We start from the raw sequence: 12,109 nt of genomic DNA on the forward strand, positions 1-12,109 counted from the left end.
AAATTGTTTTTCCCGACGGACATCAACCGTCGGCATAAATCCCGTACAATGTTATCACCGATGAAGACTAATTTTGTCGTTAAGTGTGTTGGTAATATTGCTTTTTACTGACGAACTAAAACCGTCGGAAAAAGGTTCCCGCCAAAGCGTGTCAGTTTTGCCGACGAAGTAGAACCGTCAGGAAAGAGTTCCCACCAAAGCATGTCAGTTTTGCTGATGAACTAAAACCGTCGGGAAAAGGTTCCCACCACAGACCAAAAATTTCTGCCATGACCAAAAACACATTTTTAGTAATTTAACTAACAATTATATTCATCGCTAAAAATAAATATTAAAATGTTTTTCGACGGCTGATAACCGTCGCTAATGGTTTTTACCGACGAACAAAAACTGTTGGTAATAATCCTCTGTTTTTATATACACATATTTAGTCTTTATATCATAAGAGTAGATTTTATTTTTTTTTATAATTAAAAGTAATATTTAAATGATTCATAATATTACATGAAAAAGAATATTGAAAAGTTTAAAATTTTTAACAATGTTTGAGAAAAGTTGAGAAAACAAAATGATGCTTTTGAAGAAAAAAATCAGCATTTTGAAATTATTGAGAAAAAATTTAATATGTGAGAAAGTTCTGAAATAATTTATAATTTGTATTAATTTTTTTTGAAATAATTTATAATAAAAATGTTATTTTGTTAAAATGTTTTCAAAAATATACATTTTTAAAAAAAATATTATTTTTAAATGAAAATTGAAATTTATGTTTGAAAAAAAAATTACTAAATTATTAGACACATCCGCTAATTGTACCTTTAACCGTTTTTTGACAATCTAATCAGTACAGATTGAAGAGTAAATAACTTCAAATGTTTAAATCAAATTTCACTAAAATATTTGATCAATCTTGTATGCCCAATATCCTTTTCATATGTAACCTGACCGGGACGAGTAACTACTGAAATTGAGTATTGATCAAAAAAATAGAGTGAATGGACCAGACGTAAAATGGGGCAAATATTTTAGTCAAAATTGCGACCCAACTTTATTGACCTCGTGAGAACCTGAGTGTTGATGTTAGTAAGTTTTGTGAGCCCCATCATAATGTGTGTCAAACATCAACATCGTGAATTTAATGTCCCCTTCGGGTTATGAGATATGTAAAAAATCATCCGTATACGAAACTCAGGTGGGCGATACCATCTAAAACCATGTGAAGACATCATAAAAAATATATAAGAAGTTGGTGGGGCTCACGTGAGTTTTGGATGTGGCTGAAACTTGGTCTGACCCCTCATCCAAGTGGGACACACATAATGAGTGGGTTGGATATCTGAATCACATTTAGGCAGGCCCAACATATGATTATGAATGTTTTAATGAAACCTCTCTCTCCACTACATTTAGGGGCTTGTTTGATTTTCCAATTCAGAGGTAAATGCAGTGTAATTGCATAATGATCATTTCCTTATGTATTTATGACACTCTTCCCTGTATTTGATTTGACCGCTTACTTTCTGTACACAAAAATCGAAAAGGCTACAAAATAGTTGTGGGCCCCACCGTGATGCATGTCGCTTATCCACACCGTTCATCCATTACGCCAAATGAATTTATGGCATGAGCCAAAAAATGAGGCATATCCAAAGCTCTAGTGGACCACGCCGTAGAAAAAAAGTGAATCAAATACTTATCGTTAAAAACTTCTTAGGGCCATTGTTTCTTTTGGTGTGGGCCACTTGCGCGTTGGATGTACATAATTTTTCAGCTCATGTCTCAATATGTTGTGGTAAAACGGATGGACGGAACAGATATGTCATATATGTCACAGTGAGGTCCAAAAATTTCAACTAGCACTTTTGAACGGTTTCCGAGGCAGGAATTTTCAAAAAATTCCAAACGGGTTTCACCCAGTATTTACACTTACAATGAGAAATCAAATAGGCCCTTAGGTGAGTCACTCATTACCCTTACTAGAGTAAACTCTGTGCAGTCCACCGTTTTTTATTTATTTTATCCACTCCATTAATCTATGTTAACAAATAATTTGAGGTATAAAGAAGAAATAGAAAGCATATCAAAAGCCCAAGTGGACCCCACCATAGGAAATAGTGTGATTGAACATCTGCCATTGAAAAAATTCTTAGAGGCCATAGAAGTTTTAGATCAAGCTGATGTGTTTGTATTTTCTCTTCATTCATATCTTTTTGATATTATGAACATGTTGGATGTCAAATAAAATTACTGCGGACCCATGGAAGGTATCAACAATTGAAATCGTTATTCCACACTGTTTTCAAGTGGCATGGTCCACTTGACTTTCAGATTTATCGAAAATTCGAAATCAACCCACGCCGTTCATCCATTTTTCGAGATCATTTTAGAGAATTTTCCAAAAAATGAATCATATCCAAAGATTAAATGGACCACACCACAAATAAGGGGAACAGACTGGCTACTCCCCCTGACGCCATCCAATGACTGGTGGTTGGTGCTTTACGGGCCCCACCATGATGTATGTGTTTAATCCATGCCATCCATCTATTTTTAAATATCATCTTATGGTATGAGACAAAAAATGAGGCATATCCCAATATGAAATGGACCACATTATAGGAAACAGTGTTGAATGAGCGTCAACCATTTAAAACATTTTGAGGGCCATAAAAGTTTTGGATCGAGATGATTTTTGTTTTTCCCCTTCATCTAGGCTTGTATGACCTAATAAATAGATTGGATGTCAAATAAACAGTACAGTTGGCCTTACGACAATTTTAATGATGGATAACCAATCACTATTGTTTTCATGTGGTGTGGTCCACTGGATATTTGAATATGATTCATTTTTGGGCTCATATCCTACAATGAGTTGGCAAAACAATGGATCATATGGATATACAATATATAAATCCAAAGCTCTAGTGGACCCCAGCACAGAAAATAGTGGGACAGTGATGCCCACCATTAAAAACTTTTAAAGGCCACAGAAGTTTTATATGAAGATGATATTTGTGTTTTCCCTTGTTTCATGTATTTTTTAACTTTTGAACAGGTTGGATTTGAAATAAACATTACGATGGGCCTTAAGATAGGTTCAATGGTGGGAATCACTCTCCCCTCTGTTTTCTTTGGTGGGGTCCACTACATATTTATATCTGCCTCATTCTCCGGCTCATGACTTAAAATGATATCTCAAAATGGATGGACAGTGTGGATATAACAAATACATCATAGTGGGTCCCACAGAAAATAGATGGACCGAGGGGCATTCTCGTCCGTCTGTACGTAAAAATGAATATAATCTGAGAGATATCCCAGCCGGCTCGTACCCTCTCTCTCTCACTGTCTCTCTTCCTCTCTCTGATCTCTCCACCCACCTCGAGCTCTCTCTTGCATCCTCTCCCTCCTCTGTCTCTCTGTATATCTCTTCCTCTCTCTCTGAACTCTCTCGGGCAGACCGCTGCCAAACGCCCTACCCACGCCATGAGGGGTAGGGATTTGGGGACCGTGAGGTACCTTTCTCTCTCTCTCTCTCTCTCTCTCTCTCTCAATCTATCTCAATCTTAATACCGATTTAGGGATTTAGGGATTTGGGGATTTGGGGATTTAGGGATTTAGGGGTTTGGGGATTTGGGGATTCCCGTTCCGAAAATTTGCCCATTTTATGATTCTCATATTTAAGATGGGTTGGAAGATTTTCGGAACTACATTCTCTTCCAACCATTATATTGTTGAAAAGGATAAAAAGCCTCTGCTCTCCTAATAACTCTTTCCCAGTATCCAAACAAAAGAACTGGATTTCTAAGAACTTTTTCAGTACCAAAACATGTAGACGGAATCCCTTTCGTTAGGAAATTCCAGACACATATTCATGACTCCTAAGATTCGAGAAATCCATACAACCTCTTATATATTAATCGTCGTAGGCATGTCTGATCAAAATGCATAATTCTCTACATGGAAAGTTGGTTGTTTGTTGAAAACTTGGAATGTTTATGTTCATGTGTATGTTTTTGGACGAATATTAATATGCAGGTCACTGCCTATTAATTTTATATTCGGCTCCCTCCTCACAGCGATCGGATCTATTGATATTGTGGGCCACCACATGGACAAACCATATCTCACAAAGCAAGGGGATTGAACTCTGGTTCATTGTATCAATTGCATGTAAAAAGAACAATTAGAGTAACAGTCCAGATTCACCAAGAAAAAAAGAAAAGAAAAGAAAGAGTTGTCCTATCACTATTTCAACCATAGCTTATCAATACCCCCAATCAGCATAAACATTTGCCACAGGTGCTGCAAGGAGAGCTGCATTGAACTTTTATTCAGCAATCTACTTATTAGCATTCCTATATTTTTAGCAGCTAGATGTGTTCTGTAAGAGATAGTATATAATGCTCGGTGCAACAGTGAGTATAGTATGCTCAAGTTTTCAATTTGTACAAGTGGGTCCCAATGGTTCCATGATCCAAACCACTGATATGATTGGACCCGCTTTGGATGATGCAACACAGATATCCCATATGAGTTAATCCTGTCTGGTTTGTCTTCCAGGAAATAGACATTTAAGAAAGAAAAAGAAGCAACATCATATTCGACCAAAGAAATCCAGATGTTTAGTAGGTAAAATCATCCAATCTGAGGAATTGATTGTCTAAACCAAGGCCCATCCTACCATCGACTGGGATCTCGCTGAACATGGGCCCCACTTATACAAGTTGAAAACCCAAACAGGCCATAGAACGCCTTAGGCCAAGCATTATATATACCTCAGTTTATAAACAAAAAGTCGAAAATAAGCAAACTTAACTACACCTTGTTAATACAGCAAATCCATCTTTGAGTGCCTTTAGATATACAACATCCTTAAAAACATAATGCAGCAGAACTTGAAGTCGACAACAACACTGTACATTCTTTTTTACTTGCGCATTAATATGTGATTTTGGATATCTACTCTTACACTATTAGTCGAAAATCCAAAAATAGTTAAATGATATTCATGTGGATTTGAAAGAACTCTTTTATTTTTTCCTAATACAACACAAAACATCCCCATTTTGTGATTTTTGGAAATCTACTAAGAGTAGAAATTCCAAAATCACAAATTAGTATAGCCACAAGTGTAGCTTTTCACTCAATTTTAAATGATGAAAATGTGTCCTACTATTATAATGAGGACGGAGCCCTCAAAATGCAGTTATGTTTCTTTTGACTCCAACTGAGTGTAAGGTGGTTTCAATATGGAGATCATTTGAATGCACAATTCAATTGAACTGTGTTTGGCTCAGCCCATTAGAAGAATAATTTATGATTTTGGGATTTCTACTCTTAGTAGAATGACCAAAAATTGAAATCACACAAAACATCCCCATATTGTTGGGATGTTTGATTCACTCAAAGATGCCCCATGCATGTGTTTTATGCAAGAATGTTGGCGATCATAGGCCCCAGTTTTATTTTTGGATGGCGATCGTAATTTACGAGCTTGGTTTTGTCAAGCTGCCATTCCTGCTAATTTCGTGCTGCAAAAGTATATGTCATTTTGGATTTCAATCTTCTGTCATTCAGATTGAGTTATATAATAAAGTATTCTTCATGTATGAAATAGTTCACCAAAATATACTAACACCATCTAAATTACCTGGTGCTTTCACAGGATTAGGGACTTCATTGAATGGGCTCAGTGTCTTTTACTTGACTTCGTCTCCAGATATACCCCCTCATATAGCAATGAGATATTTAACTTTACCAGCAATGTCTGATTACTTCTGTTTGACTTTTCAAATGGGTAGTGCTATGGCTGCTTGTGATTATAATAATTCGAATCCTACTTTCCCCAGATTTGTCTTGATTCAGGTTTTTAGTCATGTTGATTCAAGTTTTTATTTTTATTTATATCTATATTTTGTTGTTGAAGCATGTATGTTTCTGGATCTGTTCATCTATTTGTACATTTAGTTTTCTTAGCTTGATTCTATTGCCACTTTTTTTTTTGTCATGTCTTCTATATGGAACTAATTAGCACAATATGATCCAATAGTCTATCCCAACACACCCTCACTGCCTAAGCAATACAAGCACATCACCACAATATGATCCAACAATATCCAAACACACCCTCATTGCCTAAGCAATACAAGCACATCAATTATTTTCATTCCAAACCAATAGTCACCGACATCCTCGACTTCCCAGACACATTCACTGAAAAAGAAAAAACCTTAGGCGAAAAAAGAATGTGAAAATGCACATAGATTGCTGAGGTGCCATGATTTGTCATTGTTGGTGTATCCATGGTTCTGATAATGAGCCGCAAGACTAGTCTTCCCACAACCCATTGCAGCATATGATTTTGCAAACCACATGAACCAACTAGTCCATTCATCTAGAATACGTTCTTCAGAAAAATGTGATTACAATTAATGGTCGAGATCGTATGCAACAAGATGTCCCACGCAACCGAATTCGATCAACCTACCAGGCAACTGCAAACTGCAATAGAGCTCCATATCTACAGCCTGCAACTCTGCTCTACTGGCCCAGCTGTAATTAGACATCTCTGAGCTGCTGAACCGAATTGATTCTATTGCCACTTGTATGCATGCCATCATCAGCTCTTCATTATTACATACACCTGAGATTGAACATGGATCCAGGGTGGTGTGGCATCAAGGTACACATAAAAATCTATCTGTTACCATTGATTTATTCTCTCCTATTTCTTCTTTGGCTCTGGAATCTTTATGCAACTCTGACTGCATGAGAATTTCAAAGGTTATTCTTTCTGATGCCAATGTGTAGGGTGAGGGGGAGAACAAGATAATGTCGTACAATCGCTTGCGAAGAAATCTACCAGGGTTTGACCCGAATACACAACATTGCTTGTATGGGTTGGTAAATGTCTCCACCTTTTGTCTCAGATATCTAGCCATCTTCAAGCTTTATGTTGATTTTCTTGGCTTCTTGACATGACTTTCTACATTTGTCATTTCAGGATGCTGACTTGATCATGCTAGCACTGGCTACACATAAAGTGCATTTTGCAATTCTTAGAGAGGTTGGTATGTTAGAAGCTTTGCTCATTAAATTTTGGTCGGTCAATTCCGATTTAATGCCAGATCATTCTTTGGTGAGATTCTGGGTTCTAAAATTCTATCATCTCACTATGAAATGTATAGATGGTGGATTAGGTTGTTTGTCTTGGGCCACATGATGTTGCCCTTTATTCAAGTCATTAATATCCCTAGTATTTCAATATCTTGGAAACACATCTCACATTCAAAGCGTTTTGGGATCCATTGTGTAGAGAATATCAAAATGGGAGCTGATCGAGGTTGATCCGTTGCCAATTACTCAATCTGATAATAGATGCAAGGTACAACACTTTCGTAGGGGCTCAATTTCGTTGCATTTTCTCATGAATGAAATGTAAGTATTTACTATACTATGTATTCTTCTGTTGTTTCAGGGCTGATGTCAGCCTCATGGGACTGATTCATTACCAAAAGGTATAATCCGTGAGACCTCCAACTTAGAGATGCGACCATTATGAGGTTTCCCAAAGAAAAAGGTGTGTGAAACAAATGCAAATTTCAATTGGCGATGGAACCAAAACTAAATTTCTATTTTCCTCTCTTGATGCTCTAGCTGCATAGCCTTCGGACTTTTTTTTCACATCCTTGATATGGTTCTCTTGTTTCAATTTGTGGATCAGCATGTGTATACTTCTTTCTTTCTTTTTTGTAAATTTCCTGATGAGTAAGACTTTCTTAAAAAATTTCTAATGTTTTTTATGCTGAATCTAGGTACATGGCGTTGTTTGTTGTCTCACTTGTTTGTTATGTGGCAACATTTTCCTTCTTGGGGCTACTCTTCCACTGGTTTACTCCCTCAGGACATGATTGTGGTCTTAACACCTTTATTTTTATGACTTTGATTCTGGTTTTCATTTTTGCTATTGTGGTGTTGCATCCAGCTGTAAGTTGTTACCTTTTGTATCTAAATCATATGGAACATTCTTTTTACCCAATTTTTTTTTTCATCTGCTGTACTTGGAAATTTGGGCTATTCTGATCACCCTGTCAAGCTTTTCATTGACTATTTAGTGTCGTACATATTACGTATAGTGCTTTTTGAATAATATAACTTTAATATTCTTGGCCTAATTATGGCTGTGAAGTTGATATGGGCTTGAGGATGGTTATAGATTGTTGCTTTTTTGTCTTTCTGATGATTCTGTTGCTTGAGTATTTGGTGGATTATTTGCTATCTTCTCCACTGGCCTGCTTTCTATCTTGAAAGTTTTCGAGTAGTCCCGATTGCATGTGTAGCTATAATAGATTCAAAGGTTGCTATGGAAAAGTGTGCTATAAAAGAAGTGCCGTTGTTTATCAATGCTTTTTTTCTTGAATAATTTCATTTTTATTTAAATAAATAAAAATGCTATTCATCACTGATTCTTCACCATCCCTTGTAAATGGATACATAGTCAAATATAACACTAGAGTTATTGAGGGAGTCCAATACTCGACTAATACCCTGCAACTACATCTGTAGCGAATGTATCTAAAATCAAATCTTGCTTACTTCCTTGTGAACAAGATGCCAGGAGATAGCCAGCCACTGAGTTAGGTCATTCAAGACACTAATCTCCAGTCCTCAGAAGCCACAAGGGGTTGTGCTGTGGGTCAAATATTGCATATCAGACCCAGTTATTGCATGGATTTACAAGCATGATACCGTTTAATGGCCTGATTTAATCGTGTTTGTGATGCAGAGTGTATTTACGAGCATGAACTGAAAAAGGGTACTAAAAGCATAGATTTAATGGTCTGATGACACCAAGGGCAAGGGACGGACTCCAGGGGACCAAGATCAACGGAATTACACGCCAGGGGTCCGCGAAAATTGAGAAACTGAAGCTCAAGCGGCCTGAAAGTCAGCCAAAATGCAAGATCACTGGGTTTCCATCATCTGTTTGGCTCGAAACTTCATACATGGCTTGAGGGCCATAAATTAACCGTACACGTAAAATTTCACCCATTGGATGCCTTTAGAAGTGGCACAACCGTCAGATCAGCCCATAAATAGTTGATTCTGAGCCCACCTAATCTTCGAATATGCTTCAACTTTGGTCTCAACCCCTTAAATTTGATGATTCAGAAGATGGACGGTGCAGATTTCTTGCGAACATCATATGTGGACCCTATATGAGACAGGTGTGCATAGTGCATAAGTGCACTAGCCGTGCACGGCATCAAAAAGAGGTTTAATCCGTCTCTGACCGAGACTCCTTCCAAAAAAATGGAAAGCCGTTTTTCCTTCCAGCGTCCGCACAGGGACGTGCGGACGGATCTTTGTGGGCCACCACCGTACACCAACGGTCATATCCGGACCGTCCATAAGACTCACATGTCCCCTATCACTCAGGCCTAGGTGGCGTGATTTCAAAATACAGCAGATGTCGGATCTCAACCATTTAAACGCAGGATGGACGACTGGGTTACAATTCAATGGGCCACACCTAACTCAATCCAAAATCACCCATCTCTGAACGTTTTTTCGTGGGAAATCAAATGGACGGACTGGATTTCGAAACCGAAATCGCTCATGGACCCCACCACTCAATTAGTGCAAGCCAAAACACGCAGGCCCTGTTTTTCACGTTCGGACGAGTCCGGGATTTGCGGGGAGTAGTGGGTCACAATCATGAATATTTTGAGTGATTTAGACCGTCCAATATGTCCACAGGGACGCCAATAACCTAGCCAAGATTACAGAATCGACAGATAAGTTGATATCACGCTGCAAATACCCTCCAAACGCAAGACGTTTTGCGCTTTTGCTGCGCATGCGAACTCTGCTGCGTAACAGATTACGAAAATTCTCATGGCGCAGAAAGAAGACTTGGGACTGAAGTTGTACAGGGACTGAAGCCATTGCCAGGGGGTCTTCTATAAAGGAGAGGGGATTTAAGCTGAAAAGGGGATCATTCAAGCAGGTGACGAGGGCCAGAGCTAGAAGAGAGACAGGGAAAGTGGTTCTTTTAGAGTTTTATTTTATTTTATTCTTTCTTAGGTATTCTAGCCTCATCATGTCAGGCTAAACCTCTTAGCTAAGGCTAAGAGGTGAAGCTTGTAGTCTGATGGGAGAGATTTTGCTTGTGCCTATTGTTTAGATGGACTGATATTGATTTTATTATGGGAATATTTGCAGTTTTTAATGGCCTGTTGTGACTAAAATTACACTGGGTTTGCAATGGCTTTAAATATTTCTTTTTCCTTATTTTGATTATGGATTCAGGCAGCCCTGTTGGTCGCCATCGTCTCCTGGGCCTGATTGGAGGGTGGTACCCTTCCTAACCTTCATAACCATCTGATTAGTTGGTAATTAGTTTAATTCTGTTGTTGACTTTGTCTCCTGGGCATGGTTTGGTGATCGAATCCATTCTAATTCATATACTTTTCATCTCTTTAGAATTATATCAGAGGAAGTTCAGGTTAATTTCCATGATTTTTGAAGCAGGCATAAGATCTCCCTGATCTCTATAAGTGGATCCTCTGAATCCCTAGTTTCTTTCTTCTAAATTCCTAAAGTTTTAGAGTAATATTTCACTATTATTCCTCAAAAACCATTTGATTTATATTTCATCTTAATCTAGTTCTAATTCTACCTAACTTTAGATTATGTACAAGTTTCAGTCCCTTGGGATTCGACCTCGGTCTCACCGAGTTTATTACTACATCACAACCCTATACTTGGGGAGTGAATCCCTATCTGATAACATTCATCAATTCCCCTTGCTGAATACGAGGACATGTGCGTACCGCATAATTAGTAACTGGTTCTAATAGGACCTAGAACAGAATTTTCACTATCATCAACCAAAAATACAAAAATGAGGAATGTCGTTCCAGACATGCCAGAATCATCCTTGAAGGGTCTTGCTTATTGCTAGATTATTAATTCAAGGTTCGCAGATGTGCAATGAGTATGCTCCTGCGTTTTGGTGTTTATACATGAACCCCAGAACCAAAATTGTTACACAGATACCTAAACAAGTATCTTATTTCAACTATCACTTTCAAATGAAGCCTTGTCTCTGTAATTGTTTCTTCTGAAGTTGCAATTCTAATACTCAAGCTTGGTTTGGCTAATGTTTAAGACTCCGGTTCTAGAGCCTTCCTCTAAAACTCCAATTTAGCATTTGCCTCCTTGGTCTTGTCTACCAACACCATGTCATCTACAAAAAACATACACGCAGGGACCCCATCTTGGAAACTAGTGGTTTATTTATCTATAACAATTGCAAAAAGGTAATGGTTTAATGCACCCTTGATGAAGAGCCACTCCTACTAGGAACTCGTCATACTCGTGAGCATTCTCGCTCTTGTAATATTACCCTGGCCTCATATATGTCTTTAATGATGTTGATTTATCTTCTTCGGACCCCTTTCCTCCTCATCACCTCAACACATAGCCTCCTTAGGTACTCTAGTGTTGGCAAAACAGGTTTTCATATTGATGTCTTCTGATATTTTTGAATCAGGGGAACGCGAAAGCTTCGAATAACTTACCGGCCATTGCAGTTGGAATAAAACAAAAAGAAAATGTGAACCAGATTGTTGAAAAGGTATGTAAGGCTTCAAGAGCTTTTCTCTAAGAGTACAAGTATATGCAAAATAACAATCCACTTAGATATGCTTGGTCCTTGAGAAACCAGATTATTTGCAATATGGATGGAGCTTGACTGTCACAGTGAAGAGTTTGATATCTAGCTCTCTTCTTAAATGTATTTCTTTTTGTTTTCTTTTTTTCATGATTGTCCCTGGTTAGAACAAGGCCTTAACCTGGACAGTTGCAATATCGGATTTGTATTTGTTTTTTGGCTATGGCATACCATGGGGCCCAATGGATAGCCGAAAGGGATCTTAAAGAGGCACAAGAGTGTCTCTCTAGGAGTTCTATATATCCTGGATATTATAATCTAGAAACACGGGAACCTTCCTAGAACAAGCTATCCATACCCTTGTACTCACATCTTTGCACTCTTGAACTTGTCCTCTTGAGACTGTTTTTGTGAGGCATATGGATGTCC

At 37.9% G+C, this 12,109-nt stretch overlaps 1 long non-coding RNA gene across 3 annotated transcripts; it reads left to right on the plus strand.

Moving 5' to 3' along the window:
• The first annotated feature begins 3,340 nt into the window (after positions 1-3,340).
• Positions 3,341-11,889, plus strand: LOC131235412 (uncharacterized). Of its 3 annotated transcripts, none has more exons than XR_009166116.1 (6): positions 3,341-3,515; positions 6,035-6,906; positions 7,007-7,069; positions 7,319-7,387; positions 7,481-7,582; positions 11,561-11,889. It is a non-coding gene; the product is annotated as an uncharacterized LOC131235412 (long non-coding RNA). The 3 variants fall into 3 exon arrangements; XR_009166115.1 differs by having other exon boundaries at positions 6,053-6,906; XR_009166114.1 differs by lacking the exon at positions 3,341-3,515 and having other exon boundaries at positions 5,754-6,906.
• Positions 11,890-12,109: the final 220 nt, after the last annotated feature.

This window comes from Magnolia sinica, chromosome 19 (assembly GCF_029962835.1).
Source record: "Magnolia sinica isolate HGM2019 chromosome 19, MsV1, whole genome shotgun sequence".
Taxonomy (NCBI): domain Eukaryota; kingdom Viridiplantae; phylum Streptophyta; class Magnoliopsida; order Magnoliales; family Magnoliaceae; genus Magnolia; species Magnolia sinica.